We start from the raw sequence: 27,024 nt of genomic DNA on the forward strand, positions 1-27,024 counted from the left end.
AAAACACTTAATATACTTAGAGAAGTGGTTGGAAGGGATTATAATACCTTGGTTTGGATCGAATTGATTTTAAAACAAATCTTGAGTTTTTGGAGAAGACAACTTCGGTTTTGGCGATCGGGGGACCTTGGGCTCGAATTGAATGATGCTTGGGGATGCTTGGGGTTGAGGGAAGTGATTGGAATGATCAATTCAGGTCTCGGTTGGTCGTGGCTATGAAACCCACTTTTCTCTCTCTTTTCTTCTCTCTCTAAAACTCCATGGATTGGAGCTTCGTTTTCTCCGAATTCTCTCTCTCTTCTGGACTGGTGGTATGTGGGGAGTGGCGTGGTGTGCCCTAGGGTCGGAGTTATGGGGTATATATAAGAGAATTTGGAAAAAGGTGACGAGTTTGTATTTAAATAAAACTCTATTTCTTGGGTTTGGAGATGGACGTAAATACGGACGAATTTGTGGCTAGGGAGGAAGTAGAAACTGAGTAGGAGATGGAGAAATGGAAGGAATTTGTATGCATGCATGCATGTAATTGAAAATAATTATAATAGGATAATTATAATAGGATAATTCTTATTTGTATTTATCTTATTAAGGAAAAGAATTAATTTCATTGTTAATAACACTTTTTAACTAATTAATCGATTACTATAGACTATTTGATTAAAAATAATTTCTTTATCGGAAAAAGAAAAAAAGAAAAGAAAAAAAATAGGGCAAAAATCCGGATCGTTACACAATTAAACAATAGTCGAATCAAAAATTTAAACTTAGGATGAATCATGTTTAGGAGGCATAACAGATCCTTAGAGCATCCGCAATGGTAATAATCAAAACCAATAATGTGTCACATCAGCATTTGATTATCCATTTAGTCCATAATCAAACTTAACAATCTCTACATCCACATTGGTTATTTTTGCATCTCTAACAAAAAAAACCCCACAATACATAATGAACATTTGTCCAATCGTAAACGAGTTTTAATCACGCACTTGACCACACCAAATTATTCGTCTCGATAAGACGATTTCAATGTGGGGTATTTTTGAGTTATTGGGTTTTGAGTTTGGTTATTGGTAAAAGTTGTTAAGTTTGGTTATGAAATGGATGGAATTTTGGTTATTTGCTAAAAGACTTGTAACTTTGTTTATTATAATATGAGGTATTTTTTAAACATTATTGTTAAATTTACTTATCCACACTCATTTGTTTATTACAATAGGGATGCTCTAAGTCCCACGATTTCTCTCCATGCATCTAGCTAGCTAGCTTATTTTTTTAATGCGATATATATTTCTTCACCATTGCTTCTTAGTAGATTAATAAGAAATTTTATTTTTTTTGAGATGACAATAAGAAATTTTATTAATCAATGAATGAAGCACACAAATACTGAAATGGTTACGGATAAGACGGCAATACAACAAAGAGCATAAATCTCAATGATGTTGATGTATACCTTTAAGATTTTGATTCACCAATTAACAAATCACTTGATATGTTCTTTAGAATAATAAAACGATAACATGGTTTAATGACGATAAATAACATAATAGTCTACGTTTTATATTTCCATCCTCTCTTATATATATATATATATATATATATATATATATATATATATATATAAAGAGTTAAATGCCCATGTGACACACTGGCCTTTAGCTTTCAAACCAGATGATATGTAACAGGAATGCCACAGCCACAACACAACTGACAATTTTCTTCACTTTTTCTCTCTCCAAAATTTGGTAGAAACTGGCTTGGACCAAGAATTCAAGCCTTAGAAACCATGCTCTGTCAAAATGGTTCTCACCTGTTTCTCTAGTAGAGATGTGAGCTCGAGCCTCACAGGGGCGCGATTGGTGTCCAGGGTTATGGATAGCCTCTGGACCCTTTTGTGTACTACCCTAGTATAGTAACTACTATCTCCATCAGATCCCCTAATGTATAAAGATGGCAAAAAAAAAAAAAAAGAATTCAAGCCAAAAAAATACTTTCACAATCGAATTCTCCCATTCCCAATGAATTGCTAGCTAGGTACAATATAATAGTATTTTGAATTGTTTTTAATAAAACAAGAATAATATAATATTGGATGAGCAAATAACAAAATACAGTATAATATAATTTGCATCTAAGACTCCGTTTAGTTGTCGGGAATGTGGTGTGAAAAATAGATTCCAGGGAAAAGTGAAGTGAGGTGAAACACAAGAAAATGAAATTTATTTTCTTGTATGTGATTTCTTGAAAAAAAATCTTGCAAAAAAATTAGAATTCATTCCTTTTGGCATGACCTATTTTGCAAAAAAAATGGTTCTTAGTGGGAAAGTTAAAGTCGTGGGTCCCACAATTTTTCTGATAACTGAACACACAGAAAATTATAGGAAAATTGATTTTTCTATCCTTTCCGTCCAACTGAACGGGGCCTAATGGGCAAAAGGAGTTGGAAGTAAATACTTACTAGGAGGGATATAAGACATAGTCGATCAAAAAAGGAAAAATGACATTGTGGGAGAGTGCAAAATGCAAGTGGAGTAAAGTGAAGTGCAGTTGGTGTCTCCCTTATATTCTCATGCACACGGGCAGAATTCGATTCCCGTAAGCACCCATCTTCTTTCTCAAGTCTCTTAGAATAAAGTAGATTATAATTAATGAATGAAAAATGAGAGTGCAAAATCAAAATGTAAAATCTACGCTTGGGTTGATATTTTTATTGTGCACTCTAGTGTAGTGTTTTGAAACTCCATTATCTCATTATATATGCATTGTAAAATTACGTGACAAACAATTTAAAATGTAATTCTTCAAAACTAAGACAATCTTTCCAATTATTTTTTTTGGGGGATTCAAGAAATGGGTTCGATTTACCACTAACAAAAAAACACTAAAAACTCAACGTAATTTATAATTTCGTTTTTATTAATAAAATTTTTTTAGCATTTTATTATTTCGTTTCCATTAACATAAAAGTTGTCAACAAAAACGTTTTTATTACAGTAAATTTACTCACAAACTCATCAATAGCTTATTCACTATCGGAAATAACTTCACATTTCTCAACAATTTATTCACTACAAAAAACACCTAACAACTTCTCAATTATAAAAAAAAATTTGTAAAATTTTCACTATCGAAAACACCCCAAACTGATTAAAAGGAAAAAAAAAAAAAAAAACTCTTTCATTTTTCCACGCGCACCCAATAATAAGGCAATAAAACTAAAAAGTTGGCCATGGGGAGACTTTTGTCTTGAGCTGAGTGCGGTGGACTGACAGGGTATGGCCATGGATCCAATCAAAAAAGCTACAGTAGTCCAACTTTTCCTCTCTCGTCTTTCAGAATAATGTTGAAATTCCAAAGGCCTAGGAAAACGGGCTAGTGGAGTTTTTTTAAGTACTGTACAGTACTATTATTTTGCATTTTCCTCAAACATGCCCTTAACTGGCTTGGACCAAGAATTTCAACTCTGCTACCAATAATGCAATCTCTAGTCTAGTCTAGTTTTAAAAAGAAATTAAACCTATTCCATTTACAGTTCATCAGCCACATATCATTTCCGACAATTAACTAATTCCTTCATTTTTAATTTTTCACGTTCGCACGCATATGAAAATAGTTGAAGCTAATTCAATCATAATCTTTTGTCACCGAGAGTTTTTTGAGCAATAGGTAACATAATTAAGTTTAATATTACAGGAAAAATAAGTCACAATTATGGAGGTCATGTGAATTTTTTTTCATGACTAATATTTGAGTCCAAAAGATGGGCATAATTGTATTTCTTGATTTATTTATTTATTTTAAAAATAAGGAAATAAACTCGTTTGAAGAAAAGATTGCGTTAATTACCCAAAAAAATCTATTTATCTTATACTGTAGTTTATTTTGTTTAAATTTAGTCAAATATAACGTAAAAAAACAATTACCAAAAATATTGAAGATTTATTCGGTCATTGACTTTAAAATCTCGAGATTAATTGGTAAGCTGACCCAAACAGTTGGATATCAATAACAACTTTAATCTCGTAAATCAAACAAATAGACAAGGGAACGTGAGCTCCAAAATAAAACTCCAGTAACCAAAGTCTCACGTTCAACAAAAAGCTGCAATCTCGCCTTTATATACGACCCATCGTGCCCCCTCTCACCCCTATAATCCTCTCTCTCTCTCTCTCTCTCATCATCATCATCTTCTTCTTCTTCTCTCTCTCTAGCTAAGCCAACTTTGGCACTCATTTTTCCTTTCTTTAGCCATAGGTTGATCCTTAGCTCTGTTTTAGATCAGTCAATGATCCGCGGTGGTCGCCACCGAGGAGTCTTTGACTCCGGCGGTGGCTACAAGGGAAGCATCCTGCGACGGCGGCGGAGGGTATCTCCTTGTAAATAAGCACAAAAGCTGACAGCAAAGACGGTGGAGCTTCTAAATACACACAATTTCTCAGTACGTACGTACAACTTGAGATGCGTAGTGTGTATCTAGAAGCTCTTCTAAAGAAGGCAACAAACAAAAGGCTTTGCAATTGCGCTCTCCGGAGTTTCTAGCCCCGTTTTGATCAGGGCGGGGCAGAATCGGGAGAGCGACATTATTGCATCGCGGGGAATTGAGGGTAGCGGTCCGAGTTTACCTTTTTAACTTAAAATTTGGTATTTCAGTTTAGTCGTCCTTTGTTTACTCTTTTTTCTTTAACTTTCTTCTTGCTTGTGTTTGATGAAGAAACATGGGATGTAAGAGATGCATACGAGGTATAGCTAGCTTTGGGCTTGTTGATTAAGGTCTGTTTGGGATTTTAATTTTCTGGGTTGTGGGTTGCAATTACATTTACATATATAATAATATACACATGGGTGTGTATATTTCAGTGGGCGGGCCGGCCGGTATGGAATTAATGGTTGTATGGAGTAATATATACTGTATGCTGCTGGGCATGCATCACTTACACCTATCATGTATTTTATTTCCCATGAAAAATTCTACATAATGAAAGGAATGTTTTCTTTTTTTTTTTCTCTCTTTTGGTCCTTGTCCTACTATTTTATTTGCTGAAAATAATTTAATTTCACTCTAAACTTAATATGTCTCTTTTAGTGCGCCTGAAAACTATACTAAATGAAGAAATTTAGAGTTATTTATAAATAAACAGAGTATGAAAATCATTAGATACTTACCAACCAAAAAAAAATGAAAAGAAAAGGAAGAAGGCAAACTGGATATAAGGGCACCATAGAAGATTTCAGGAGGGAGGAGCCTGGATGGAATTCGATTGCTGAGGATCTAATTTATTCCGTAATTGCTAGCTGTTCTATTTTCTTTGTTTAGCTATTTCACGCATGATGCTTTAGATTCCAATCCAATGTTTAATTTATTGGATGGCTTCTTTTTCTTTCCTTTTTGGTTGTGGCCTAGCTAATGTAGCACGGTCTCTAAGAGCATCTCCAACGGAAGATGTCAAATCCTACGTGAACATCTTAACGGTAAAATTTGACACCAAAATTCAATCCAACCCAACAGTCTTCTTTGATGCCAATTCTTACGTGGATTTGAAGGCAAGCCTTCTCATGCCAACTTTGACAACCTCCCTCCTCCATGCCAAATTTCAAAAAATGACAGTTTGAACAATATAATTTGACATAAAGGATTGACATTAAGGGTTAGGGAGGGATAGCTTGATGTCAAATAAATAGAATTTGGCATAAGGGTTGAAAAGGAAGGCTTTGATGTCAAATTGAAGATGTCAAAATGCCACATCAGCCTTCAAAAAAAAATTGACATCCCTAATTTGATGTCAAGGGTTGGAGATGCTCTAATCTTCTCTCCCCGTATGTACCCTTGTCGAATTAATATATATATATATTACAATCTCTTTTGCCGGATATATATATATATTACACTCTCTTTTGCCGGGAAAAAAAATTCATTATCCATTCTTGTACTTGTTAATTTATTGTAATTTGGTGAAAGTCGACAGCTTGAATTGATCGAAAAACTCTAATCTTACATGGAAAATAGTTATAGAGAAATGTCAGCAAATGTAATGAGAAATTTTCCTGTCATGCAATTTCAACAGCCCAGAAATCTCCTTGTTTTATGATTGATTGAGGATTTGGTTAAATTAGATTGTCAAACGACAGAAACAAAACATCCCATCGTGCAGCGGCGACTCCAGAATTTTGGTGAAAAAATCGTACGTAAAATTTTTGTTTATGAAACTCTATAGAAAACAAAGATATTTAAATTTTGTTGAAAATTCTTTGGGTCTAGCTAGTTTATTTTCTATTGTTGAGCATTATTATCTACTTGTACTAGCTCGCAAATTAAAATGAATTTTTATTTACTTTTCTTTGTATGAATGATTAATGACAACGTTAAAAAAATCAAATTATACAAACATATGAGTGCGTGTGTGTGAGGATTGTTAAATTTTAGTGCATTTTTTTTTTTACCACGAGCCACACCCCAAGCTTCCATGGCATCGTATCCTTCGTGATATATATATATATATATACAGTCGGTGAGGGATCCCTAATAAAATGCGGGACTCCCATTCTTGATTGAATTTCGATGATCCGAGCCGCTCAAAGTGATCAGAACGTGATTTTAAGGGTTCTCATGAGAAATCAGCAAAAAAAATGACCGTGAAGGGCTTTATCCGAGCAGTTTTCATTGAACGGTTCAAAAAAAAAACTGCTCGGATGAAGCCCTTCCCGATCATTTTTTTTGCTAATTTCTCGCGATGACCCTTAAAATCACGTTCTGCACACATTGAACGGTTCGGATTTTCAAAATTTGATCGGAAAATGAAAGTCCCGCATTTTAACTAAGTGAGGAATCCCTCACTTGATCCGTGATGTGTGTGTATGTGTGTATATATATATAGAGAAATTTTTAAGTGAGGGATCCTTCATTTTAACAAAATGAGGGACTTTCATTTCCCGATCAAATTTTGAAAATCCGAACCGTTCAATGTGTGCAGAACGTAATTTTAAGGGTCCTCGTTAGAAATCAGCAAAAAAAATGACCGGGAAGGGCGTCATCCGAGCAGTTTTTTTGGAACCGTTCAATGAAAACTGCTCGGATGAAGCCCTTCCCGGTCATTTTTTTTGCTGATTTTTCACAAGGACCCTTAAAATCACGTTCTGATCACTTTGAGCGGCTTGGATCATCGAAATTCAATCGGGAAGGAGAGTCCCGCATTTTAATAAAATGAGGGATCCCTCACCGGAACCTAACTCTCTCTCTATATATATATATGGGACTTTCTTCCTCTCTGTCTGACTGTCTCTCTCCATTTATTTCTCCATTCTCCTTTTTTATTAGGACTAGCACTTAGGCACAGTACTGGACGTGTGTGCAAGTGAGTTTTGAAAACTTGGGATAGGAAAGTGGGGTTGAGTGTGAGTGATTTCTCCACTTTTTGCTCCTAACAGTTAATTTTATGTAATACTAAAGGTGATTGTAAATTTTCTGTTTTATAAGTACAATGATAGAAATCACTTTTTTGACGGAGCTTCAAAAAAATAAGACATCAACTTCAATTTTTCCTTTATATATTACAAGCAGTTAGCAGTGTGGGTCCTGATATTTGGGTTGTCCAAGTCCGTCATCAAGCTTGATGCCTACTTAGTTTTAAGTCATAAAAAATTTAAAAAAAAAAAAAACAAGTAAAAAAACAAAAAACAAAAGTTATAACGACCCGCCCCAGCTAATCTTCTAACCACTCACTTAACCATGTGGCTCAAAATGTTAACCTCAAGTTATACAATAGCTGGTCGAAATACTTTATTTTTCATTTATTCTTTCCTGAAACTCTTGATGTGGGACTTTCCCATTAGATGGGTTCTCACAATCTCTCCACATTGGTTGCAACATTCTCGTTGCACCCCTTGGCCCATTAACCATTCCCCTAGTGGTCATAGTGTGATACTTCGGTATGTACAATACAATCATTGTGCTCGTACCAGATTTTAGAGATGACCCCTACCATATAGACCTGGGTTGTGCTCTGATACCAATTGTAACAACCTGTCCCAGCTGCCCTGCTAACCATTCGTCTAATTAACCATGTAGCTCAAAAAGTTAATCTCAAGTTATACAGTAGCTGGTCGGAATCCTTTATATTTCATTTATTCTTTCCTGAAACTCCCGACGTGGGACTTTCCCATGAGGTGGGTTCTCTCAAAAGCAAGGTTACATTGTCCTTTCAACTTGAATTATATTTTTAAAAAAAATTGTCAAATTTTTTGTTTTCTTTCATTAAATCTATAGGCTAGAATTTGATCCCACTAATTGAACCCACTCGATTCTTGTTATTATCATTCTTCGTCATAGTACCTAGCTACAATACATATCCTAATTCGTTCTATGTTTAACTAATGCCTAACACAAAGCTTATCAATCCATGTACAAATTTCCAAATCGAACCATTTATGGGGCCGAATTAGCGATTTTTCGGCGGTCATTTATGGGGGCGGCCAGTTGTGGGTTTCATGGTGGTGCGAGTAGCCGTTTTGTCTACCGTGTGTTTGTTGCTTGCAGGTAGATAGTGGGCAACGTTTGCGTGGCGACGGTGGCAGTTTAGTATCCTCTGGTTAGGGTTAAGTTTTGGAACTTCTCAGGGGGTTTTTGTTTGGGCCTCGCCTTTTTTGGGCCTGGTTCTTGTTGGCTATTTTGAGTTTTTATTTTTTGATATGAGTATTTTTAGGCCCTTTGTTCTTTTATCAGTTTAGTATCCTTTGGGTAGGGTTAAGTTTTGGAACTTCTCGGGGGTTTTTGTTTGGGCCTCGCCTTTTTTGGGCTTTGATTCTTGTTGGCTTTTTTGAGTTTTTATTTTTGGGAAAATGATGGCCAATGACGTGTTTTCATAATTAATACTTGTCAATGACATTTTCAATACTAACAAATGTTCTTAACATGACTTTGGCGGATATTAATTATCAAAACACGTAATGGGCCGTCATTTTCCCTTTATTTTTTGATATGAATTTTTTTAGGCCCTTTGTTCTTATTTGAACTATATATGTGTTTGATTTGGGCATTTGAGGCCCTTCAGAGTTCGGGCGCTTCACCCTCAGGTGTTGTAGGGCTTTGTCCTCTGGTTATCCAACTGTGGTTGGATTCTTCTCCCCTCCCCTCACTTGATGTACTCTTATTAAGTTTCTTACAATATGTGTTTAAAAAAATGATAATTTAATCAAGATAAACTCTACATGGCATATTTGACTTATCAAAAAAAAAAAAAAAAAAACTCTACATGGCATAATTTATTGCTTAACATAATAGAAAGCACATCTTTTCACATATTTTTTGCTTAACATAATAAAAAGCAACTCAAATTGAGCAATAAATTAATATAAAATAACAAATCCAACAAGCCCATCATTCAAATCAAAACCTTTGTTTTCATATTTTTTTTTGATTAACTGGAATATAACAAAGAAACTAAACATAATCCTTGGGAACATAACTCCCCTAGAGTCGTCTAACAAATATTGTTTGAGACAGTGAGGATATGAAGCAATAACAACAAAAGAACTAGTATTACTATTACAAGGAAGTTTGACAACCGCATCGGCACACTGATTTGTTTTTCGTAACACATGTTGAACTCCTCCTATAAGTCAATCTAGAAGGAACCTGCAATCATTTAGAATAGTACTTAAATCATGAGTCCCTATCTTTTCTCATTAAGCAGCCGAACTAGAGCCATAAAATCTGTCTCCACAAGAACGCCTTGCAAATTACGCTCAAAAGCTAATTTCAGACCATCATAAAGTGCCCAGCACTCGACCATAGTACTAGAAGAAGCTGCTTCAATTTTCCTTTGGAACCGCCACAACCCAATCTTCATGATCATCACGGATAAGACCTCCTGCCATACCTGACCTCAATCAAGGATTGAAGACGCCATCAGTGTTGAGCTCAAATTGTCCACCCGGAGGAGGGTTCCAACCTACTAAGCGAGTCCGATTGCCATGGTTTGTAGAATGGTTTTTTCATATTTTGATACTCATAAAGAAAACAAAACCCTATAGTTTATACAATTTTTTGGCTCGTAAGATTATATTTGCGACAAGATCTATAATATATTATCCATTTAAATTGTTAATTTGAAAAAATACAAAGGTCTAATTGAAACTTTACAAAAAGATAAAAAGTAGCAAAATAAGACAACATTTTATCGGTTGTTGGCTATTTAGCGTTTTAGTGAATTTTTGTTTCAGTATTTGTCAATTTGTACGTAGTTGCTTGGCCTGATATGAGAGAGAAGAGGGAGAGAGGATCGATCGATCAAAAAATACTAGTGTGAGAATAGGGTGTTTGGGAGCCTATTTTTTGGCTTTTTATTTTCAACTTTTTGGTTTTTTGGCTTTTTGAATTATGGCATGTATTTCAAATCTGATAGAGTGTTTAGATGATATGTGCAGAATGAGTTTTGTAACATGATTAGTGTTTGGAAGATATGTGCAAAATGTATACTGTAGGTCTTTTTGTTAACCAAAATGAAAAAAAGTAGAAAATGAGAAGTCAAAAAACTCCTCCGACCTCCTTTCTCACTTCTCTTCTCCTTTCTTCAAATATGAAACATCATTATAGTGAAATGAGTTCTCTCGTTCCTTATATACCAAACAACCAAAATGCAAAAAAGAGAAACGGAAAATGGGATAATGAGGCGGCCAAACAGGCACTTAGTAACTTCTTCCTTTTATTACTCGAACTGGACTTCATCTTGATCTTTCCTTCACAATTTCTTTTTTTTAATGGTTGTTGTGCCATGGTTTTGGTGGCTTGTTCTTTATTTTTCTTTCTTTTTCCCGTAAATGGATGTTGTGTGGTGGTTCTGTTGATCAATCTTTGTAGGTGTCGGTTGGAATTCCGAACTAATGAAATTTACGACTTCAAAGCTAATGAAATTCACTAGGTACTCAGTGCTCTTACATATTTTCGAAAGTTGTACAGAGAAGCTGTATAAATAAAGGAAAAGAGGTAACAAAATAGATATAAAAAAATAGTAGAAGTTAGAAGTCAGAAGACGAAAGAAGTGCACATCTATAATTCTTGGTGAGATGTTTGTCTACTTTCATATTCCGAAATTACAGTAACCTTTTTTGTCTTTCCTCCCCAACGAACGCACCCTCTCCGAACGGGAAGTCCCTGGGACTGAACGACCCATCAATCTTTCGAACGCTCCAACGGTCGTCAATTACAAACACCCGTCTTTCTCCGACTCTCCCTCTATACATTCTTGTTGATTCCGTCTTCGGTATTCCCTCCCGACTCTTCCTCCACCTTCCCCTCCGACCTTCAATCCGTTACTAAGACCCTATCCTCTGTAACTAAGACTCTATCCTCGCGACATTCATCGAAGATGAACCTGGTGTCCGTTTTCTGCCATCTTTTGACTACCAAGTTTTCTGCTGCCAACAACATTACAGTAAGTTCAATTTTTCTCGCCCTCTCTCCCCCATCTTCATTGATTGTAAACATCTACATCTACGTCCGTAGAAACTTTTTTAGGAAGTGGATATCTCTGCTTTCAACATCAGACTGATATCCCTTGCAAAAAACTGAATTTTTGATGTTATCCACCCCAATTGTTCGATGGAATTACTCAACATTCCTGGGTGATAGTTACCTAAAAAAAAACATTCCTGGGTGATGGAATAAGGGCTTTCTTTTCCCTTGGTGCGAAGTGCCACAAATTAGGCAGTTTTAGTCACTTGTTGTCTTTGGGTTTTGAGTTTGTGCTGAGCAAGCCGGACTCCATTGCCCCAAATTCATAGCAAGTACCCATGTATTCATGTTAGTTTTGCCTTGTAATTGACTGAACCTACCATGTTTTCCCCCGCACCATTGCTGTCTTAACAATGGGTTTTAATTCATGAAAAGTGAGTAGCCAATGCTAAGCAATGCCTGCTGATATTTAAATCATCTTCTCCTTTTACTAGAATAGTGCATACCAACTGTTTGATCAATGTCATGTACACCAATACAACCTCGTTTTTCATATGTTTAACATGACTCATGACATAAACACATTGCTATGGTCCTGATAAAGTATACTTTGAGGGGAATATAATGCCCAATGTAATCCTCTGTCATAAAATTGGCATCTCTTCATTAGATCAAACCGATAGCGAAAAGTGATTCTTCCCAAAGAATTAAGTAGATCACATGGTTTTGCTGGTAAACCTGTTTTGCTTTAAAGAATTTCACTCCTTCCTGCTGAAAATGAATCAAAACCCTTCAAGTTCAAGAGCACACAATTTCCAATTCGTCTCTGTTTTGCAGTGACAATTAATAAGGCGCAAGGGCAAACGATTCCCTATGTTGATCTCTATTTACCTCAAAGTGTTTTCTAACGTGGGCAACTATATGCGCATTGTCTTCTGAGATTTCTAAGGCAACTACAAAAGTTTTGCTCAAAACAAGAGCTGATGAAAGTAAGAAACGCTCGTACACCAAAAATGGAGTATTTAAGGAGTTATTAACTCAGTGAAGCAAGAAACCACCTCTTACGTGATATCCATTTAAAGGTTCACTCTGTGTTTTTACTTGTACACAAAATTTGATACATGCAGACTCATTCTTTATGACATCGAGCTTCAATTTATGCAATTTCCAATCGTTCACCTTTTTGTCCCTCAAAGGTTTTGGTGTTCTTTTTATAGCCTTCTTATGCTACATATATCAATTGGCTACTTTTTGGTTCCTTGATTGAGGGTTGAGAGAAGAAAACTGAAGGCGAATCAGAAATTGGGAAGTCGAGGTTCATTGAACTGGTGGGGGTTTTTATTTCAGTTGGTGTGCATTTTTCTCTTGAACAATGTGTTTTTTATTTTTGATTGGCGAAAGTTAGTATTGTTGGAATAGTTAGATTAACACCTTGGAGAAGGAGTTGAACTCCTAACCTCCTTTCTCTCTCTCGAACATTGTTACTATAGTTTTTTTCCCCTCGAACAACGGATTTCTGTTTTCTGAATTTCATTTCTACATTTATGCTATGGAACTGTTGTGGTATCTTTTGCAGTTATGGAACTGCTGTGATATATATTTTCTGCTTTTTATGTCATTACTTGGGGTAAAATTAGATAATTTCATCTTGGTGTAGTTTAAAGGAGGCCAATGTTTGTTCTGAACAGATTCATGGGCTGCTACAATGCCACTAAATACTTTTATAACCATTTTACTTGCTTCTATTTTCCTGTGGATGGAAGGAGGGATTGAGGCTTGGGAGAAGAAAACCTAGGGGAAATTTAGAAGTTGGAAAATGGGTACCATTTCTTCAATATAAAGAGTAGACGGTACAAGACCTTGATTATAATAGATTGTGGAGGGAGATTTGATAGGGAAGAAAGAAGCATATATAACTCTTTGTTCTCTTTTCTGGTTGGCTTAAGAAAATAAGACGACTACTTGTACCTTGCAGAGCAAACTACTGCTTGTAACTTTATCCTTTAAGTTGCTCACAGACTCAGCTACATGACGCATTTCTAAACTTAGCCTAAGCATGTTGCATATATGTCAAAAAGTGAAGTTTGAGCACGAAGACAGGTCCTCAGCAATTATTTATTTGCATGTATGGGATATTGTGTAATATTTTGCATTTTGATACGACTTCTATTGAAATGTACTTCCAATCATATGTGATTAAGTACAGATATAGAGTTTCTATTTCTCATCCATGTGAAAGTTCAACCATTGTGGTGATATATACTTTTTTCAAATTTGATAGTGATTAGAGAATCCGAGTGTCTAAGCAGGGTGTGGGTGTTGGATACATGTCACACATCCTCACCCAAGATCGGCTGTCCGTTATGCATACTTGCATACATAAGAAGAGTCCATAAAAGATATCATAGGGATACTTAACAGATGGTTCTAACAGTTAAAATCTCGGCATTAGTGGCATATGATTCTGGTAATTGGTGTTGGAATCCTTAAGTGGAGGAGAACCCACAGCTGAATTCAATGCAAACACTTGTTAATCTTAATGATGCATGTTATACATTGGCTGTCAATGAATTTAGAAACCTGTTGATTGAACCAGTGATTGAAAAAGCGCGCCTAGGCGAGGCAAGGCGTGAGGCGAGCCTGTGACGCCTCGCAGGTGTGAGGCGAGGTGAGGTTGGGTGAGGCGGGCGACTAGGCGTGAGTCGAACGACTAGTCGCGAGGCGTGAGTTGAACGACTAGTCGTGAGGCGTGAGGTGACTAAAAAATCGCGCCTAGGCGTCGTTAGGGCAAAATACAAACTAAAGAAGTCTAATATTCCAAAAATGCGATCAGAACATACCTCTCTGCTTCTCTCCTCTGCGGCGTCAAACGTGATCAGATCTTCAAATTTCAGAGGTAAGATCAGTTCTCTTTCTCTCTCGCACCCTTCTCTCTCTCTTGAACACCTCTCTCTCTTCTTATTTTCTTCTCCTTTTTCTTCTTCTTTTGCCGACAGGGGTGTGTGTGTGTGTGTATACACACACGCACCCTTCTCCGTCTCTCTCTCTCTCGCCCGCGCGCGTGCACCCTTCTACCGTTGGTCTTGGTCAGTCATCAGTGGGCTGCAGCCGCTGCACACAGTGCACGCGCACACACACACACACACATGTATATGCTGGGTCTTTTTTTTTTTTTCACACATACACACATAATATATATATATATATATATATATATATATATATTATACAGTAATGATTAATCAGTTTGTATACATTAATACTATTGTTGTTGATCATATTTTATCTCCTTTGTTTGTGTATATATTGTAGATGTCGAATAGAACTGATCCTATTTTATGAGTGTATTTTACGTATTTTAATAGTATTTCGTATGTTGGATTGTTGGTTATTATGCAATATGGTGATGTTTATTCTTGTTTTGATGGTTGGAGTGAAAATTGGTCATTTATGTAGTTTATATTTCTTTTTTTAAACGCTCTCCTCGCTTCAATGAGGCGCCCGCCTCGCCTCGCCTTGCTTCAATGAAGGCTTTGTCGCCTCGCGTATTTAAATCACTGGATTGAACCAACAAATAACAAAACGTCTAGCACTTGTAGCTTGTAGCCTTGCACATTACTCAAGTCATTAACTCAATATTAGATGATGCTTCTTATTACGAATTTCAAAATTAAAACGAATACCTTGTTCATTACTCAAGTCATAAACTCAATATTAGCCGATGCATCCTTTTAAGAATTGAGCATTGTAAAGTTAAAACAAATACCAATTGCAAGGTGGGTGATTTTATGATGGTGAGAAATACCAATTACAGGGTGGGTGATTTTATGATGGCAAGCTAACCAGACCTCAATCGGATCACGGAGTGTTGGTGGACTCCTGCAACTGTGGTGTGGGTTAACCTCAATTTCCATTATGGTTGTAGTTTGAGAAGCATGGGTAGGGGAATTGGTTTTGTTCATAAGGGGTTTTATTAGTATGTTGCTTGGCTAAGATTCAAACTTCTTCATTTGAAATAGAATGTTTGTTGTTGGGAAACTGTGCTTTCTTAATTTAAGCTATCAGTCAATTATACTCCACGATGTAGTGGGCATGAGGAATAAGTACTTACCCACAAAGGCATGAGCAATTATTATTATGATCATAAGATTAGTTCCTCATGATTAGTAACACTTAAGCAGAAGCTTGACGTTATGACTAGAGATATCGATTTGCTTTGCGCGCAGTCTAGGTCTTAGGATTTTGTTTTTGGGATACATGCCGGTAATGGAGCTGTGCATAAGGTGGCTTAGGCTAGGACTACTTGGGATGGATGTTTGGTTTGAGTTTCTAGGTTGAACTACTTCTAGATGGAGTGTTACTGTAGTAACTCTTTCGGTTTCCTTGGCAATATAACCCTAGCGGTTCGGAGGGTTTTTTGGCTAACTATAGGGATGATATTCATTAAAACATAATGCACTATTATGGCTTTTCTAATTCCAAGACCTTTCTCATGTGCAGACTTAAAGGGAATCATGCTCAAGCCATTGTTGGTATGCCAACCAAGAGTTTGAAGTGCAATGGTGATTTGGAAGTGGAAGTGATAATTGATGTATGCAATTTGTCTCACTTATGCAATTTCCAACTGTGATTCTTATCTTTTCCCCTTGTGCTTATGAGAAAGAGCTGGCTAACTTGGTGGCCAAACATCCCATGAATTTGGAGGATCCCACTCTTGTTTGTTGAAAAAATTTTAACTACGGAAATAGTAGACCCCTTACTTTTCAAAAAATCGAGGAACTCAATAGTGTTATGCCATAGAACCGTTCCAAATGGGGAAAAAAGGGCAGGCCTGGATTGGCATTTTAGTTTTCTATACTCCAAATATAAAAATGTATGACAAATCTTTCACGTGCAACGCACGTGCAGCTTTACTAGTCCGTGTAAATGACTAACTGGGGAAGAGATTTGTGAACAACTGCTCTGCCCGTGGAACGTAGACCAAAGGACACTAGTGTAATCTTACGCTAAACTTGGACTTAATGGAGCAAATTTTTGTTACTTTAGACTTAACTGGTATTAAGTTCAGAAAGTTGGACTGGCCCGTAATTGTTTCATTTACAAGTTTGTTTCCTTGCACTGGCCCTTTAGTTTACACAAATTGGGCCTTCAAGATAAGAGAGGAGTATGGATTTGATTAGCGTAGCTTTTAGCTTCTTTTATTCCCGTTAACCTAAGCTTCTCTATCCTAGGGGCATTGGCAGAGCTAGAATTTTAGATCGAGGGGGGCCGACTTAATAAAGTATTTTTATTCAGAAATATACTCAGCAGATTGTATAGCTTTTGTAGTACATTACCGTATTGTGCATGTATGACATGTTTTGTTTTTTGGTTGAAAATTGCAACGCTTATATGTGATTATTTTCGTCTATGAATAAAATTGAGAAAATTTGACATGACAATGTAGAATAATTTCAATTTTTGACTACAATAAATCAAAATTATTTATTTTTGTAGAGATTTGTAAACTAATTACAAAAATACTAATTATAATATATATATATATATATATATATATATATAATAGTAGTAAAATTGGAAAATTGGGGGGTGGCGAGGGCCCCTACACACCTCCACCCATGCCTAGGGGACTTGGGGAGGAGGATGGATGCTTATGGGAATTGAACTCCGCCCATGTGCATGGGAGTATAAGAGAGGCACCAACTGCACTGCACTCCACTTTTAGCTTTTACGTAGTGAATTTCTTTATAGAATTTAGCCGCTTTACCCAAAACATTAGACGAAAGAAGAGGGGGGAAGCTGACATTATTCAAATAAGTATCCCTTTTCACTCCTACTTAACTGTAGAAAGTTCAACTTCCCTTGCTTCTTCCTTTCGGTTCACAAAAAAAAAAAAAAAAGAAGATAATTCTTGGCCTATCCTATATTTTTGGTTCATGGCTTCATTGGCTTGGGGGATCCGTCCCATAAAATTCCATGTCTCAATAGGTCCTTCCGGAAAATCCCACATGCGCTACCATTCATGCGCACATTTAATGTAACGCCTCAATTTTCAGAGGTATTAATTAGTGATTTCTTTTGAATTTGATCAACTTAATTAAACATCATTCCATTAATTAAGTACGATTAACTCAAAATAGAAATTTAGTTTATTACAGACCCGAAATCAAAAGGTACTGAGTTTGACAAAATACTAAAGTCTGAGAATTTAAATTGATAAAGGAACAGAGCAGGACTCTAATTCTGGTATGTGTCCCAAGCTTCCTCAGTCTCCACAATCTAATTCTCCTCAAGGAAGTTGTGGGCTCCCCGACCGGCGCGCGCCCGAAGAGTCGCCACCCGGATTTTTGAGATGGATGATCCGAGAAACTGAGAACTCGTTTGAAAAGGCTTTTGATCTAGCGAAAAACGTTGAGACTTTGAGTTCGGGAGCCACGTTACGAATGTGGAAGGTTTTGTTGAAAAAGCACCCACTCGCCCGGTAAAACCGGTCTCTACTGGACATTTTCAAAGGGGAAAAATTTCATACATCTTTTGGAAAATGGAAGTCCTTAATAAACAAATAAGCAGGGAAGGGACATGTGAAAATATATCACATTGGCATGCACGTGGTGCCATCTGTACAGGGGGTGATAAGAGTATGATATCATGAAATGAAGGTAATCAAACAGCAGACTGTCCAGATCAGAACCATTATCATACGGCTTATCACAAAACCGTATCACAAAACCGCGCACGGTCTTGTGATATGCCGTGTGGTCTACCTATTCTGTTGTTAGACTGTTATCAGTACTCAAAGCAGCGCCTGGCGTTCTAGATATCCCGTGCGTGACTCCTTTAGAGACATCAGAGAATATCCAGCCACTGACCAGTTTCAGAACAGTACCATTTTTCCTTAAGCCACGTACAGAAAATAAGCTCTTGAGATGTTTAACCGTTTGAGATAAGCAAAATAACTTTGTTTAAGAAATAAGACATGGCTTGTAGATATGATCCTGTTCTGAATATATTAATGATAACATCTCAACAACACAAACAGGGCTGATGAAGAATGGCTACGATCCAGATAGTCTGATCAAATAAACAGAGATTAATGAAAGACCGTGCGTTTGAATACACTACACCGTGCGACACATCAAAACGCCGCACGGTATGGTGTACTTAACACAGTGACTGTTTTTGCTTTTGAAAATAGCCTTTAAGCCAATATTTTACCAAAAAGGGGGTGAGCCTATCTATAGAAAAGTTCCCTCAGGGTCAGGACTGAGCCTGACCCAAGGAAACTTGGTTTTTATCTTTGATCTTGAGCTTGGACAAAGGTGGATGTTGATGGATGAATGGGGGTGAGATCGGACGAGATAGGATGGGTGTGGGTGTGAGTGGTTGTTGGCTGTTTTGGTGGGTGAGATCTCAAAGTGAGTAAAAGACTAACTTTGATAGTGAGGAGAAAAATGGAGCATTTTGAGAAAAGAGAGGCCTTGAGAATGTTTTTGGAGCACTTTCTCAAGCCTTGGGAGTAAGGAATGGGTGTAAAAGCATGATAAGAGAGAGAGAAAATTGGGGGACCCCTTTCCCTTGAGTGGAGGGGTGTATTTATAGGCAAGATCTAAGGATTTTGAATTCAAATGGTGGAGGTATTTTCTGGGCGGGCCAGAAGTGCTTTTTCAGCTGAGCCATTTTGTAGCTGGGGCTAAGAATGAGCATGGCCGATAGCTTTCTGAGCCAGCCGAAACTTTATCTGAAATGCCGTGCGGCTAACCTCATGACCGCGTACGGCATAATGAGTTCTATTACGCCGTGCGGTGTAGAAGTGTTCCGCGAGGTATTCTAGGTCCAGTCCAGGGCTTTTTGGCTTGGGCTTTGGGGTTTGGGCTGAAGGAGTCCTTTATCCAAGCTCTCAAAGGTATTGTTTCCTTTATTACATCATCGGGATATTCAAAGATCCTCCGAGGTCCGGATTGGGGTGTCTACAGAAGTACTACTCGCTTCGACACTTTCGAGGTCCTGTGCACCTGGCATGAAACACAAGGGCCAAGGCCAAATGGTACTAAAATGAGTTTTGACACTCGGTAGACAATCTCTATCTCACTAACCCTTACGTTACACATCATTTTATAGTCAAGGAATAGTAATGAATAGTAAAGAGAATCTCAATAAGAAGTAGCATTTTATGATTTTGGTTTCCTAAAGTGTTATCTATGATTCTCCTCCATTCTCCTCCTCTGAGAATCTTCCTCCCAACAACTCTAACCATGATAGTCCCATGATTAACTCTTCTCTTGGTTGTCCTGCACCGGGACCCTAAGTTAGTACATCTAAGTTATCTACCTAGTGGACTCACCTATGACCATAGCAAGAGGTAAAAGTCCCACCAAAGTTAACCATGCCCTGTCATAACCAGAATTCCAATATCCTCTCTGTTTAGAGCCCTCTTCGGTTACCCTTCCCTCAAGGGCTACATTCAGGCTACTCTAAACAATGCAAGTCGCATCAGGCTACTCTTTCTCCGCAAGAGCTCTGCTTGGTAATCGTAATCTCATCATCTCCACCCTTTAGTTTCACTTGTCTTAATAACCTCTTTCCATTTAATTTTAACCTCGAATACCACCAAGTGTATCTATTGTCAAATTCTAAGTTCACATAGTAAATCGAGTAATAACAAGTCAGCAGATGCAGAGTTCAAAATTTCATTCAACATTTAGAATAAGATAAGTTTGATAATCCTAACTTAACGAATATAACTAGGGTCCAATGTGTAAAACATAATAAATTAGGACGTAATCTAGCAAAGTCTAGGGGTAAATTCGTAATTTAAAAAAGTTAAGGGGCAAATTTGTGATTTAAAGATTTAGGGTGAACATGTCATTTACAATCTAAGTAGGACTTAAATGCTAAGCTTAAATGATCAAGGGTCCTAATTGTAATTATACATATACTAGGAATACATAAATCGTTCTTATTACCAGTTTTCCACCCTACAATCTTTATGAAGAGACCTGTGATTTAATTTATTTGTTTTGTAATTTTAATACGTGATTGAACTTTTATTTTGTGGGAGATGAGTTGGGGTTAAGGTGTATTGGCATAGTAGTTATGGGAGTTGTTGTAGTGTTGTAAAGAAGGAAAGGTGCCTAGTGTAATTTGGAGTATAAAAGGGGCCAAAATATCAGGAAAATCATATTTCCTCTCTCTCTCTCTCTCTCTCTCTCGTCTGTGTATCCTCTCACGGCTCACCCTCTCACTCTCTCTCTCATGGATGTCTCTCAAATACATAAAACCCATATAGATCCACTCCTATTTCCTCGTGTTCGAGCGACCTTAGCTCGTAGATCGTGTGGCTAAGCTTGGAGTGGGTTGTTCTTGGTGGATTTTGGATTTGGAGCTTAAGGCTTGGTTTGGATCCATGAGTTTTGCTAAAAATATTTGAGGTAGGGACTTCTCCTCTCTCTCTCTCTCCTCTTGTTTATGTGTTGATTTGGTGTAAAATTTCGTGTTGGATCATAGTTTTTTGTGTTGGGTGAAATCTGTCAAAACTAGAAATCGTGCGCTAAGAAACCCAGGTGGTACCGGTACCACTTTTTTCTCGGTACTGGTACCCATATCTCTGGAATCTGGTTCTGTGCTTTTTGTACGGGTACCACTTAGACAGGTGAAACTTCAGACAAGCCTAAGTTTGACGTTTGGACTCCGTTTGGTGCAAATTATATATCGAAATTGATGTACTGAAAATCTACTTTCTAACGGTGGTAGTCTCATAATCTAATTCTGAACCTAAGTTATAGCCAGTGGCAGATCCAGAAATTCCTTACAGAGGGGTCACCTCTCGAGCATAAAGTAGATAAAAAATCTCGCTCATTTTATCTTGTGAAAATAATCAAAGAATTAACGAAAATATACATAGACACAACATGTATTTGTCTAGCTAATTTTATCATGTGAAAATACTTAAACGAAGGATAATGAAAAACATTAAAAATCAACTGGTATTTGTACTTGATTATTTATAGGGAAATTTTTAAAAATGGTCCCTCTAGTTTGCACGAGTTCTCATTTTCGTCCCTCTACTATTAATTGTATCAATTTTAACCCTATAGTTTTCATTCCATCTCAATTTCGTCCTTCTCCCTGACGCCGTCCATGAAACAAACGGAATTGAAGGGCAAAATTGTCATTTTCTCTCACAGAGGGACCAAATTGAAATTTTATGCAAACCAGAGGGATTATTTTTAAAATTTTACATTTTACTTTCGTTTTTTGCAAATAAAATAAAAAAGACCATAAGTAATGTATTTGACAACTGAATTATTTTTTATTGGGTAATCAAACTATATTGAAAAATTTATATTTCATTACACATTACAAAAATATTAGAAAATGCACAAATCAACCCCTTAGCTAATGTCTTTGTATCATGTTCTTATAATCTTCTTATTTTTTCACCCAAAAAAATATTAAAAATCTGTGTTTATTTGTTATATGAGTGATCTTATGAGTAAGTCCCAAAATAAATACACTTATACTCATATTTTAATGTATTTGATCTCTTAATATTTAATAGTGTTTCATTACTTAATTAAACACAATTACAAGATTTCTAAATACTACTGAACAACCTTTTCTTTTTAATCATGTGACAAAAAAAATAACGATAGTGAAAATTCAATTGAAAAAAAAATACAAGACCAAGACAATTAACATAAGGGTTGTTTTTCGAATTTTCTCATATTTTTTGTGATGTATATAATAAAAACTTTACAAAATTTTAACATATTTTTTATTATTCAATATAAAATGAGATGAGAAATATATTATATATGATGTATTTTAAATTTATTTACAAAAACAAAGTAAAAAACAAAATTATAGAAATAGTCCCTCTAGTTTACATGAAATCTCAATTTAGTCCCTCTGTGAGGAGAAATGACAATTTTGTCCTCCAATTTCGTTTGTTTCATTAACGCCGTAAGTGAGAGGGACGAAATTGAGACAGAATGCAAATTATAGGACTAAAAGTAACACAATTGATACTAGAGGGACGAAAATGAAAATTCATGCAAACTAGAGGGACCATTTATAAAAATTTCTCTTATTTATATTATGTATTTGCGAAAGAAGAAGAATTCTATTCATTTACTTTGCGGTTGCAATTGTAACTTAAGTACTAGATGGGCTGGGTTCAAGTCCCTGTAGGTGTTTTAGAAGAAGCTTTTTTTTTTTTTTTCACCATTTAGGCATAACAAAAAAATCAAAAACTGGAGGTTGCTGGCAGGTTTCGAACTCGCGCCAGCTTAAGTGGAGTTGCAAGCCTTCACAACTCAGCACAACACGCCAGTCAAGATCTAACATAGGTAATTTTATATTTATTACTTATTGAGTCAATTCACAAAAAAATAAAATCCAATAATTTCAGGAGGGTCACCCTCCTGTGCCTTAGTTGAATCCGCCCCTGATTATAGCCAAAATAATTTTATATTATGTACTGAGTCTATTTACGAAAAAATAAAATCCAATAATTTTAAAAGGGTGCCTTAGCTGAATCCGCCCCTGGTTATAGCCAAAATATGATAGGCTGGTTGTTTGACTCCATACTGATTTTGGAGGTTATGTTGTTCCTTTGACTTTTTTTTATAGTTGTTCATTGTTTTGAAACCCGAATCACTTCTAACACATTCACATCTCCTATACTGATTTTGGAGGTTATGTTGTTCCTTTGACCTTTTTTTTTATTTTTTATAGTGGTTCATAGTTTTGAAACCCGAATCACTTCTAACACATTCACATCTCCAAGCCACTTGATAACATGGTAAAGCATATTTCAAAGATCCTGTGGGCATCCTTTTCCTTTAGATTCGTTTGAGTGGGACTTGGATGTTCTTAGGTTTGTTTAAGTATTTGAATGGTCTAATGAGGCTTTGGTGGTAGGCTCCCCCTCAATCATAGCTTGATTAGCCCACACAGGTTTGCCATGAAGTTTCTAATAGAAGTCAACAGTGTGATTAGTGCGATCACAATGAGTGCACTTCTTAGTGCCATGACGAGCACCACGACGGCCACCACAGTCAGAAGAACCAGTATGACCACGATTATAACCCCCAGAGTTTCTAGAGGATGGGTTATAGCGAGCACTAGGAGCAGCAAGAAACAGTATTTTCTGAAGCAAAATGGTGAGTGGTTGCCCCACGAACACGAGCAAAGGTTTCACCAAGAGAAGGAATGTCCTTGCCAGATAATATATGGGAGCTGATGAGAATGAGATCTGATTTGAGTCCAGATAGAAACTTGGCAACCTGAAACTCATTCTCGTATTTTTGTTGAGTCGCCATATTTGTGGTTAAGGGTTGATAGATGTTTAACTTTTTTTTTGCTTGGTAAAAGAGTTTTATTAATCTTTGAAAAGATACAAAGATCAAAAGGACAAGGGCTTAGGAGACATTACTAACCTAAGATTACCCGAGATGCAAAAGTTGGCAAGAGACCAACAAAAATGGGCCAAGCCCAAACCCTAAACCCTAAAACCACCCTAACTGCCATCGCACCCAAAAACTGCCGCCAGGCGCCAACAATCAAAACACTCTGCCACTGTTACTGGAACCCGGGGAACCAACCCCTGTTGTTGCCCCAAAGCAGCAAAGAAACCCTTTCGTTGCTAGATGACCCATTGATGCCGCCGTGCACCCCTACAACTGCCGTGAGATGTCGCCTTGCCGTGAAAAAACTGCCAGAGATGCCGCCACCACCATCATCCATGCACCACTGCCAAATGCCTCCTTGCTGCCAAACTTTCAATGCCTCCGCCTACAAACCAACATTGAACACCACCTCAGAAACCTCCCCCATCAAAACTGCAAAACCGTAAACATGCTCCGAAACCTGGAAAAAAAAAAAAAGAAGACACAAAAACCCCTAACCCTAAACAACTACAAACTCAACCCCAGACTCACCGTCGCCGCCCCTTAAAACCTGTGAAAGCGAACAAAGCCAAACTATGGCCAAACCCGCAACCCCACACCACCATCCAACAGCCCCAACTACCACAGCCCCGCACCGTCTGCAGCCACCAAAGCCGAAATCGGTGACGCATGCTCGCGCCCTCCACGAAACATACCATGATAGCCATTGAACGGAGATGTAGCTGGCCTGGCCGAAAAAGAAAGGCAGTGAACCAAAGGCCGCAAGGATCCCCTCGCCTTTAGGCGAAATGAGTTCCCCAAGGAAAGAACCAGCCAGAAAACCAAAACGCCCAATGACGACCGGTACCTGCAGGCGGAACCGCTTGGTCGTCAATCACGAGATCGGATCTAACCAAGGAAGAATCCGATGGGAAGACGGCGAAACAGGCTCGATCGGCGTCGAAAAAAAGGCTTGAGCGGCAAACGAGGAACGGGGAGAGACGTAGGAGAAAAGAGAAGGGGAAAAGAGAGTTTAGGGAGGCCCGGGGGAGGAGGGAAGGATGTCACCTCCCCCCTAGGCGCAAAAACTGAAGAGGCTAGGTTTAGAGAGAGGGAGGAGACGAAAGGTTTTTCTAGAGAGAGGATAAATAAGTTCATACTCATCCCACATCCCTTTCAATTTAGAAAAATATTCCTCCACTGGGCCTTCTCCTTGTTGAACAGAGAATATACTCTGATAAATACAAGAGAGATTCTGATCGGAGGATTATAATTATCGAAGAGTATCTCAAATGGCTTTGGAAGTCTCTCAGATGATGACAAACAGTGTAGAATTAGAGAGATAGGGTTCCAAACAGCCTTGAATATTCTGACCCAGTTAGTTTCGAGTCAACCCAGTGGATTTCAAGTCTTGTCGGAGGTTGCCGGAGGTCAGGGAGGCCTTGTCGGAAGTCGGCGAGGGTCGTCAGAGACCGGCAAGGTCCGGCGATGGTGCTGGGTAACAGATCGGGCTGTGGGAATGTTAGCGTTACGAGCATAGTTGTCAGAATCGTACGATTCGCGATTCATAACGTACGATTCGGTGGGTAGACGATACGAATAGGCTGCCGAATCGGAAATAGCTGAGAATCATAAGTGAATCGGTGATTTACGATTCGTATCGTACGATTCGATACGATTCGGTGGGTAATCGATACGAATAGGCTGCCGAATCAGAAATAGCTGAGAATTGTAAGTGAATCAGTGAATCGTTCGATTCACTTAAAATTTCCGAAATTCATTTTTTACTCTTGTTTTGCTTTTTTTGTTGTTTGAAAATGGTTCAAATATTTTTTAAGGTCTAGTATTGTTATATGTCATCTTTTGTCTATGTTATATGGATAGATAATATGAAAAAGATTTATTACGAGAGTGAATCGAAAATGAGGAAGATAAATGGAATATAACAACCCTATAGACCTTCTAAGGGTTTGTTTTGTACTTATAACTCTTTCGTACAAAAAGAACAATAAGTAGGCTTTACGAATCATCGTCTCTTGGTAGTTGCAATAGAAGCAACTTACCTAATACTCCACGTTATTATCAAATCATCATTTAGAAGAAAGTTTTTATTGATTTAGGCCTAAATCTTTCATTTGTAGTATATATTGTTGCTACCCTAATCAATAAGCATAGGTTTCTATGCATTGTAGAATTGTAGAAGTCATGACCGAGTGAGTGCGATTCACGATTCGAAAAATGACCATTTCGATTCTCGATTCGATTCACGATTTGACAACTATGGTTACGAGACTAGACACTGAGGTATCTGTCGAGAACAGGTCTATTATTGAGAGAGACGAGATGGCGTGACGGTTAGGGTTTTATGAGATAGGGTATCGAGAGAGATGAGAGAAACAAGAGAAACGAGAGAGACAAGCTAAGAAAAAATAGAGTTTCTTAACCCGCTCTTATTCCATGTTGAATGAATTCAGATTGATTTATTCTTCTCCCATTGGAGGTCAATTTATAATACAAGTTACCTATCAACTTAGGAAACAAAATCTTGAAATAGGGAAATACACATAAATCAAATATATGGATTCCTAAACCAGCTACTTACCCTTCCTAAACTAAATATATAAAGCCCAAAATAATGACATTTTACGAAATATGTTTTAAATCCAAAGGCATAGATAAATATTTCCACATAATCTAGAAATCATGACTTCATGATTCGAAAAAGGACCACTTCAATTCTTGATTCTATTAATATTTGGAAACCATGGTTTCTGGTAACATAGATTTAAGACATTACATGCTTTTGTAGGTTAAAAAGATGGATATTACATGCTTATAGGCTAACTAGCATGGACACGGATGACGTGACATGGACATGCCGACATGGCTTGGTACCGAAAAATGGATGGTATGACGCTTTGAGGGCTCGTTAAAAGAGAATGTTTAACTTTTCTTTGCATGTCATATACATTGCTATTTCATTCATGAATAACAAAAAGTGCAACATTGCACTAGGTAAAACTGTCTTGCCCACAGCAACCAAGTAGTGGATGCTTCTTCGCCATGCCTTGGCACTTATCCTAAGGACCATGAATTGTTGAAGTTGGGGTGCGTACTACAGACTACAGTTACCAGTGGCAGTGAAAGACCTTAGGTTAAAAGAAGAATTATGATTGTCGCATGGCA

At 37.3% G+C, this 27,024-nt stretch overlaps 1 long non-coding RNA gene across 1 annotated transcript; it reads left to right on the top strand.

Moving 5' to 3' along the window:
* The first annotated feature begins 10,887 nt into the window (after nucleotides 1-10,887).
* On the top strand, nucleotides 10,888-16,386 carry LOC131311154 (uncharacterized). The gene is made up of 3 exons (XR_009195419.1): nucleotides 10,888-11,429; nucleotides 12,287-12,531; nucleotides 15,950-16,386. It is a non-coding gene; the product is annotated as an uncharacterized LOC131311154 (long non-coding RNA).
* Nucleotides 16,387-27,024: the final 10,638 nt, after the last annotated feature.

Source organism: Rhododendron vialii, chromosome 12a (genome assembly GCF_030253575.1).
Source record: "Rhododendron vialii isolate Sample 1 chromosome 12a, ASM3025357v1".
Taxonomy (NCBI): domain Eukaryota; kingdom Viridiplantae; phylum Streptophyta; class Magnoliopsida; order Ericales; family Ericaceae; genus Rhododendron; species Rhododendron vialii.